Here is a 9,957-nt window from a genome sequence, read left to right on the forward strand (position 1 = left end):
CGTGGATTCGATCATGAAATCGGAGTAATGAGATAAAATAGATTATCTTCTAGGAATTCAGTTGTGAATGCCACGGTAGAATTAATCTATTGCAGAAGGAATATTAGCCAGTTAAAGCGTCATACCCGTTCTGAAAGGTGCATAGTCATGAAACAACGAGTGTTGCCGATGTCCTGAAGGCGTTTTGCCCTCTCAACAATTATGTATAGTGAACCGCCTGAATCTATACAGAGTCTCTCTACATAGTCAGGTAACGGTGAGTGTCACCGACGTCCTGAAGGCATTTTTCCCTCTCAACAATTATGTATGGAGGACCGCCGATCATTCTTCTATGTAAAGAGGTCATGATGAAATGCACAACATCGAAACTCAGCTAGTGGGAGGCTTTTCGAGAATCATATTCATCATGGCTCTGAGAGGAACTCGATCAGAGATCGTGAAATGGTTCACGAATCATATAATGTGAATCGTCACATGCGTTCCTGAAGCCAGGTCAGAAACATGCAGTATCATGATTTTACGATTTTGACCTTTGTTGAAAATACACCATAAACATTGAAAAGGCGAGGGTACCCAAATATACCTCAAGCTAAAAAATTTCCTACCTACAAGTCCTTTCTCCGAAAGTGATTGTCTATGGACTGAGTCGAGACAATACAACTAATCGGTTCACACTTCGTTTAATCGTCTATGGATGCGAGATCTAGACAATACAACAACGAAGTATGTTACTTGATAAAAAGGTTCGGACTTAACCAAACACAATAGGATTCACTTATCAAGTAAATAGTAATGAACGTTTGTGTAATTTACTTTAATTATAATAAAACAATTATTATACGGAAATATAAAGTAAATAACACAGCAAGATTTTGTTAACGAGGAAAACGCAAATGCAGAAAAACCCCGGGACCTTGTCCAGAATTGAATACTCTCAGGATTAAGCCGCTACACAAAATTACACCTAACTTCGTATAGTTGAGACCAAGCAACTAAACCTATAGTTCACCTAGTTCCGTCTATATTCCCACGCCTCCGACCTTAGTCACGTACTTGGAACAATTCTTTTGGTTCGTATTCCAAACAGTAAAGGAAAAACAAATCTGTTTGGTATCAACTCTATTCAACCAAGTGATATGAGTTGGACAAAGGCTCTTCTGTTTATCTTAACATAAACTCCTTCGTCAGGTCCTTAGATCTATCTTATGTTCAATTACCGAAGTAATCGTTTAAGATTAAGGCAACAACACTATTAATCCAAAAAATTGTGTTGATGCCGATCTACTCAATTAATCAATCCAATCTATCACAAGGATAAACCGATTATTAATTGGATCCTCTTTTACCGAAACAAGTATTGTGCATACTAAAGATTATGAACCCACAAATCAGAAATCTTCAATATCTTCTTCGTCTTCAAATCTTCTTAGATCTTCAATAATAACCTGAACACAATCACTTGAATCTCTTGTGATCAATCACAGAACGGAGTCTGTTAACAATGGATTATCACAAGATCGTCTTTAGAACTAACAACAGTCTAAAGATCCCTGTCGAAACTCTGAACTAGTTTGAGTGAATCTTATATTAGAAGAGAAGATTCTCAAGCGTAAACAAACTAGGTGCAATCAAAGTTCAACCACTGTTAGTCAATCAAATCAATGAAAACAAAAGATAAACCGCAATTATATAGTTTCCCACCAACGGTGCACGCTAGAGCTTCTCAATCCCAAAGAAGACTTTAAATTGAGCGGTCGTAAGAGATTTCGCCTAATTAGGTTACTCTCCTCTCCGAATAGGTGGCTACACCAGTAACAACACAACAAAGATGAAGCTTGTTTTTACGAAGGATTAGTTTTGCTAGAAAGGAAAACTTCAAGTATTTATAGACAAGGAAGTTTGGACACCAAGGAATTTCCAAAACCGAAAATATTCTCAAGATATTCATTAAAGAACAAATTCGGTTTTCATAATTCCTGGAAATGCTCTGTCCAAAAATAATGATTGAAATCTCTTGGAAAATCTCTAATTAGTAAATGCACATTACTAATTCTTATTTCCCTACAAAATGAAGTTAAATACCTTAATTAAAAGATTCTTAACTTATTTATGTTTCGATCCTGGGATTCTCTCACTAGTGGAGAATAGCAATTTCGCGACCGATGAAGCAAGTCATATAATCGAGTTAAATACCAGTTTTAGCGGTCGCGGAAGTGGTCGCTGCCCGAGCGCCTTTTTCGTCTGTGACGTGGCTGTGAGAGTCGCGGCGCAACTCATAACCACGACCGACTTTTAGGGTGAAGTATTACGACTGTCCGTTGTCAGTCGTAGATATGGATTTTAAAATAAAAAAAAAAGATTCAGATTGCCTGACTGAATCTGTCTGGCCTGACTGAATCTGACTACTCCTCAAATGCAGCTCAAATGAAACCAAATTAAACTCAAATGAGAGTTCAAATGAAAACCAAATTAAACTCAAATGAGAATTCAAATGAAAACCAAATTAAACTCAAATGAGAATCAAATCAAACTCAAATGAAAACCAAATACAAATCAAATGAGAATGAAATTTAACTTCCACACAAATAGTCTTCCAATTCAACACTGATTAGGTTCAAATTACACAGAAAAGTTGCACACATATAGTCTTCCAATTCAAATTACACAGAAAAGTGTAAATCCTTAAGTTCAGACCAGAAAAGTGTAAATCCTTAAGTTCAGACCAGAAAAGTAGTTACGTTCTAAGATTCAGTTACAAAATGATAAACAACAAAACGATGAACTCCGTTGATGATGAACTTAACCTATATTTCATAATGGCGTTCCTGCAATGCAAAAATAAATCCCCCAATCAGCTGATTAATGTGGGTAGGTCATATAATACTCAACAGAATTATTCAAGCAACTTTTATCTTATCATTCATCAACTTATAATCTGAAACATCAGTGAATCACATTTATGGAAAAGATGTATGGAAAGACATATTCTAATTGTGAAGTATTCTTCATGTGTGGCAGCCTAGGTAAAGCCACCAGTAACTGCAAATAAAAACAAACAACAAAAATTAATAAATCAATTTACAGTTCACAAACAAATATCAAAACTAAGATTATGCATCAGCAGTTAAGATCAAACGCTGCACTAACATAAGAAATAACCCCAAGATGTCTAGAGAAAATTAATAAATCAATTTACAGTTCACAAACAAATATCAAAACTTAGATTATGCATCAGCAGTTAAGATCAAACGCTGCACTAACATAAGAAATAACCCCAAGATGTCTAGAGAAACTAAACAATGTAAAACCTAAATGTACCCAAATAGAAGATGCATCATAACAATCCTTAATGGCAGCACAACATACAATATGACGCAACACAGGATGACAGACATTTGAATTTATACCAATTCACCAAACAACAAAGTTACACCACTGCATGGCTATTCTTGGTTTTAGCTGAAGAAAGTCAATTTCTTTGTTCTTATAAATAATAGCGATGAGTTCTTTCGAGTTTATCATGGCATCTTCTTTAATTTCTTATCTAAACATATGTGGGAATAACCAAACAGTATAATTCAAATGGCAGAGAAAAGGCTACGAGAGAAGGGAAGGTGTCCTAGAAACAACTTCATAGCATGATACAATTTTCTAAAACAGTAGGATTCACAGCACTAAATTCCTACAGTCAAACGACAAGCAACAAGCAGCTTATTATAATCGCAGCTTGGAAATGATATACTTGTCCTCTAGTTTTCTTAAGAAGTACTGAACATTGGTGTTATCGGCATAAAGTTAAACATGCTCCCTAGCTATAATGGTTTTGATGTTCAAATTTGAAATGCTTAAAGCGGGAAATATAAGAATTTGAGGATGTACCAGTGCGGCTAGGAATGATACTGAATGAAGCATCTCTTCCACCTCTCCAGTCCTTGGGCGATGAACCATCAAAAGTCATTTGTGTTGCTGAAACACATGATTGAGAAAGTAGAAGATACAGATCCATAACTCTTGATTCTTGAAATTAATCTCAATAAAACATGATAGAGACAACTAGACTTACCAGACATTGCATATACAGTGGCCATGAGACCCTCAAAAGTGCCTAATCTGTCACTGTGACCTACAAAAAAAAATTAAAACAAACATTGTGAAAATGTAAAAACACTTGGCCAATAACTAAATAAAGATTACAAACAATTTGATGTACCAGGTATTCAAGGAGAGCAAACAAACCTTTGCAAGGGAAGCACGACAGTTGGTGGCCAGGCTACCAGACTTCGGGTTGGATTATATGTAGATTTAAACACCCAAGTAAACAAATCAATATCAATAAATAAAACACTTGTCCAATAACTAAATAAAGATGACAAACAATTTGATGTACCAGGTAATCAAGGCGAGCAAACAAACCTTTGCAAGGGGAGCAAGACAGTTGGTGGTCACGCTACCAATCTTCGGGTTGGCTTATCTGTAGATTTGAACACCCAAAAAAACAAATCAATATCAATAAATATTTTCTGAAGTGCTCTAGATTTACCAAGCGAAAAATTGAGATGCTACCGAATAAAGACATCACCTGACTTTTGACTCGTGCATGTTCAAGAAGTGTACGAGTATAAACAATAAGTCCCCCCATAGCACAACCTATATGCTCATCGGTTCCCATAAGTTTCTCCACTCTACTAGGCTCCTGAAACAAAAACCAAGAAAAATAAAATAAATAAAGATGTTGCAATCCCATATGACTAGCAGCATTTTCTTACAACTTTAACCAGTTTTCAAGGATCTAAAATCTGAAATATTAAGATATTGCCAATGGACAGTGAACAGGAGTCAAATCTATGTCGGAACCAACTAATTATCGAAGGTAACAAAAAGGAAAACTGAATTACGTGTCAACCTAAAAATTAGAACCATTCACTGAATTACCCAATATCATTTATCTAGCGTCCTGTATCCACCAGTCCAGCTTTAGAAACCGGATGTCTTACAACTACATAATTTTCAGTTCATATTGCAAAATTTATAAACAGTCCATACAAGTGGCATTGGCAAGCAAGGCTTACAGCTTACTACTATTAAGTTTTGTAAGCGAACCTCCACAATGACAACAGACATTCCACAATCCATTCTAGCAATACTATGCTTATGCACTTAGGCAGAGATTCCTTTCTAAAATAGGCACAAACATAGAAACTCCAATGAAGGTGTTTGATAACTACTAACACATTCTAACCAGTTTGATACATGCATATAATTAAAAAAGAGTCTGGCATGTGCAAAATGTTGAAATTATGACCTAGACATTCTAATAACATAACCATATGCTGAAAATAGACCTGAACCTAGTGTATTAGCTGACTCAAAAACACATTTAAAACGATACCATACATAACAAGAAGGCACTACATATGTTTCATACTAAAACAGGTCGTGAACAAGGAAATAGATAATAATCAAATTTATGGGTAATTATTAAACGCAAACAAAGCTATGAAACAAAGAACAAACCAGCAATGGCGAAGTGATACGCTCTCAACAATAAGCACCACTCCTTATTTAGTCTTTAACCCAGTTGCAGTTGACCGAAGCTACATACAAACGCACGAAAAACCCAAACTAATCATGACCATAAACACAGAAATTAGGTTACAAAAATTTCAGTCAGAAACTAAAAATTAGGTCTTTTTAGATTTGTTGTTTACCTTATTATCTTCAGTCCCATGCCCAACCTCAAACAATCTCCCTTCAGGTGAGAAAGTATTCACACCTCTATCATACTCTGACCTACACACAGACAAAAATTCCTATCAAAAATCTATTGAAAAGAAACAAAATTAAAAAACCCTAGATTTGAGAAGTAAAAGGTTTTCATTTCACCACATCTTCAATTGTTTAACATCTTAAAAAATCTGTTACAAAAAAAAAAAAAAAAATTCATCAGAAGTGAAGTGTTGATACCTATCTAAAAATTCAGGGAATAATTTGATAAACGATAGCAGTGATAACTATTAAATTGGAAAATTAGAATTTATACCTTTTGATTATCGAAAGAGAGAGTTAGGGTTTCTGATTGCGATGATGAAAAACAACGATTGGGTTGGGGAAGTTGTTGGTGAACAAAAGGGGATGTTGATCGGCTGTGAAGAATTTTATAGATATTTACAAAGAGTTAGGGTTTCCGATTGCAGCAACAGCAGAAATTTACAGAGAAAGAAGAGCAGATAAATAGACATATAGAAGGGTTGTTTGATTTATCCAGTTTAGAATCATCATCTTTGTTAGAAGGAGGAACCAATTATGCAGATCTGTTGATCAATGATTCGTATTGGTATGAAAATGAAACAGGGGGATGGGTTGTTCACTTTTTTCTTTGGTTCTGAGAGAAACCGAGAGGCGAAGCGAGAGAGATAAGATAAGATAAAAGTGGAGAGAGATGAAAGCCACAATAGAAATAGAAATGGGAACGGGGCCGCCTAGAAACCTGAACCATAGGAAAAGCTGCGTTCATCCGTAGCGGTATGGGTTGTAAAAATGAGGGATAAAATCGTAAATATAATACGACTTGTTTTAACGGCTCAATCTGTTCTCCGTGTTTTTATCATAACCGCGACGGTCTTCATCGGTCAAAGGTCAAACTACCGTTAACAGGGATCGTGAATGTGGGTAGAAACCCCATTCTCCACTAGTGTCTTCCCTTAGCTATTAAGGAATAACTTTGAACAATTAAATAATAAACATTCATAGCACGTGTTCAAAGTACGTCGACATCCTTACTTTGTAAGTTCTCTTTCACACTTAGAACCTTGAAACCGATTTGCCACACTTCCAAACAAGTTTAGAATCGGTTCATCTGACTTTCAAGAACTATGCGATTGATCAAATAACATTCAATCACAATCATGGGTTTATCGGTTCTACCAAAACAAATTTCGGTTCTACCTTCCACGTGAGTACTGTGCATAATCACACTAGCTTTCCAAAATTCGGTTAACTAAATACTAGGATCGGTTCCACACATATATATGGTATCTAACTTATATATGTTGCACATGTTCATAGGATTAGTTCCCCTTTCTGCTATAAACCTTGTTGCACCTCATACAAGGATCAGTTCCCCTTTGTGATGCACTGCACCTCTTACTAGGATCGGTTCCCCTCTCCCATATTTGGTCAGATATAAAATCACCCCATTAGACTCACTGGAATCATCACAATTAGAGTTGGCAAGAAGTGCATTGCAATTAAATATTTCTTCATTGCATTCTTCCTCCGGAATATCAACAAGTAATGAGAGACTGCAACCAAGAGAAGCCAGGTACTGCATTTACCATCAATAACCTTAAAAGTCAATAAAATTCCCATATACAACCATAACGGTAATCCAAAGAAGTTACCACGACCAAAGATATCAGTATTTCTACCTATGGATACGCATGCCAAAATCTTGAAGCATAGACTTGTCGTCTATTAGCTTCTCATTGTGGTACAAAAGGCAGAAATTACCCCATACATGCCTCCTGTATACCATCCGTAATATGAACTTATTAAAAGATCGTAAATGATCAATTACTAATACTGACCTACAAAAATCACATAATCATGATAGAAGAACTAAACTACATACTTGAAGGGATTTCATATTTCAATGATATTAAACGTAAATCTATTAGACATCAGAGTGGATTTTGAATTCACTAAACAGTTGTTCATAGAATATTCATTCCTATGAGAAGCTCTATCTTGCTTTGCTGGGCTTTCCATCGTTATACATTTCTCAAAGGGGAGACTATGCAAATGCCCGAACCCTTACCTTAAATTATGGGAGAATCTAAAGATCATTAAATATAGAGTTTGTCTCATTAAATGTAAATTTTACAACCTTGCAGTCATACCAATGTGAGATTAGTGATATGATTTCAGTTAATATTCACTTATATTATCTATCATGTGATGTTGATTTGGTTAAGGCATATAAACAAACACCTAAACTGCAACAATAAATGAAGCCTAATAATATCCTTTGAAATCTAATAAAAGAAAGGGTTACCATGAAATATGATGATGACCCATTTTTTATTATTTGATTTCATTTGTTTTTTTCTTGATTGCTAACTTCAATTCCTTTACTGCACCTGCACTAACACAAAATAGTACTTCAGTTTAAAAAAAAAAAAGAACAAAATAACGAAAAAAACGAAAAAACAAAACCAATTCAACCAAAAAAGGATTACCAGGAGGAGGTTTCAAAACATTTTGAACATCTGAACTTTGACCTAGTTGAATAAAAAGTTGTTGCAGAAATACTCGAAGTAGCAGCAATAGATGAGTAATATTCCTCTATAGATTTCGGTGGTCGAAAGAGTTATAGTGAATCCAAGTTTTCAGATTCATTTGATGAGTTTAGATGGAAAAAAAGAAGAGATCGAGTTAGGGTTCCTGATTCTCATTTTTAATTTTGTCTTTCGTGATGGTGGGGGAGGCGAAGAGATAGAGGCGGAGATATATAATTAGGTTAATATTTTAGGTTTCCCATCTCTTTTTTTACGATTATATTAGGAGTGGAATCTCGAGAAACGGAAAAACGAGATATATGGTCACGATTTGTAATTCGTGAATCTCCTGCATCGGCATCCTTTGGTTGTAGTGTAGCGAGGTTAGTCAATTTTTATTTTAGACACCGATTTTGACTGGTATCAAAATATTCCCTCCGTTTTTAAAAAGAAAAGAAAACATACTGTCATTTTTTTAATTTGGTCTATTTTTAGGCTAAAATAAAAAAATGGAAATATGATTTTTTTTAAACAGAGGCAGTAGTATATGAAAGTTAACTTAACGTCACGTGACATAAGGAAATTTAACCAATGGAGTTCTCATAGGTTTTAAAATGTATTAGTGAACTTAGTGACACCGTTGGGAAGGTTCCAAACTTTAACAAGAAAATGTTGTAAATTTTCCATCACGGTATTAATGGGTGGTGCCAGTTTATTCGGTAAGATACCGAACAAGCTGGAAATAACAACTCCTTTGATTTATTCCCATTTTCTATACTCTTCGAGTGAATTTCTTTGCAAATCAACTATCGTAGACTCAAAAGCATATAAACTAAGATAAAATGAGATCTAGAACCGGATAAATTATCTTAGAGTCGACTTTTGTAAATCATCAAGCATATTCGATGAAAGTGAAAGAATCATGGAGACACGTAAACTTGTTTTCTAATCAACTTAATTAAGTAAATCTCTAAGTATATAAAAATTCTCCAAGCATATATATCAAATAAAATCCAATGAGAACAAAGTCGAATAATGAAGATGAAGTACAAAAGTTGGTATAGACCTCCGCCGCGACAGAAATCTGAATAATCTATGTGAATGAGATCTTTAAGCACTTACAAATAAGATCAAACAGATCATAAGGCCAGATGGAATCATCTTGGAATCGACTAATACGAATCTCTATGCATATCTGATAAAATCGAACAAATTATAGTATCACATGAATCTTTCCCGCAATCAATATGTATTAATATCTAAGCACATCCAGTGAAATTAAATGGATCTTTTTTGGTATGGATTTACCCATATGCAATAAAACTGACTAACACAAACATGTTGCGATATTAGAAGTACTTCTCACTCTCTCTCCTAGAAGCATAAGTACTTTCATAAAGTAAAAAGAGTAGAGAAGTTATGTATCGTAAATAAATGACTTGTAAACAGAGGATGTTTGATAGCCAACCAAGATAAACTGAAATCTATCGAGCCAAAAAAACGTATTCTTTTCCGTTACAATTTATAAATTATTAACTATTAAAAAGACAGGCTTAATATGCATTATTTTTATTTGGGAAAATATGTTTTCTCTAGATTTTCTTGTTTTTATATATTATTTTGAACTCTCGTTTCTTTAGGAGGCACCTGAATTGTTGCAAGTGCAGCAACAACCGAACTA

The 9,957-nt window shown here is 34.8% G+C and overlaps 1 long non-coding RNA gene across 6 annotated transcripts; it reads right to left on the bottom strand.

Annotated features, from left to right (window-relative positions):
* Positions 1 to 2,547: 2,547 nt before the first annotated feature.
* On the bottom strand, positions 2,548 to 8,518 carry LOC113286497. Of its 6 annotated transcripts, none has more exons than XR_003329349.1 (10): positions 6,041 to 6,806; positions 5,709 to 5,915; positions 5,515 to 5,594; positions 4,580 to 4,693; positions 4,414 to 4,471; positions 4,237 to 4,278; positions 4,064 to 4,123; positions 3,880 to 3,966; positions 2,956 to 3,039; positions 2,548 to 2,825 (listed from the first exon to the last, which is right to left on the bottom strand). It is a non-coding gene; the product is annotated as an uncharacterized LOC113286497 (long non-coding RNA). The 6 variants fall into 6 exon arrangements; XR_003329353.1 differs by lacking the exon at positions 6,041 to 6,806 and adding exons at positions 8,054 to 8,138; positions 8,238 to 8,518 and having other exon boundaries at positions 2,559 to 3,039; positions 5,709 to 5,790; XR_003329355.1 differs by lacking the exon at positions 6,041 to 6,806 and adding exons at positions 8,054 to 8,143; positions 8,238 to 8,512 and having other exon boundaries at positions 2,559 to 3,039; positions 5,709 to 5,790.
* Positions 8,519 to 9,957: the final 1,439 nt, after the last annotated feature.

This window comes from Papaver somniferum, chromosome 1 (assembly GCF_003573695.1).
Source record: "Papaver somniferum cultivar HN1 chromosome 1, ASM357369v1, whole genome shotgun sequence".
In the NCBI taxonomy this organism is placed as follows: Eukaryota; Viridiplantae; Streptophyta; class Magnoliopsida; order Ranunculales; family Papaveraceae; genus Papaver; species Papaver somniferum.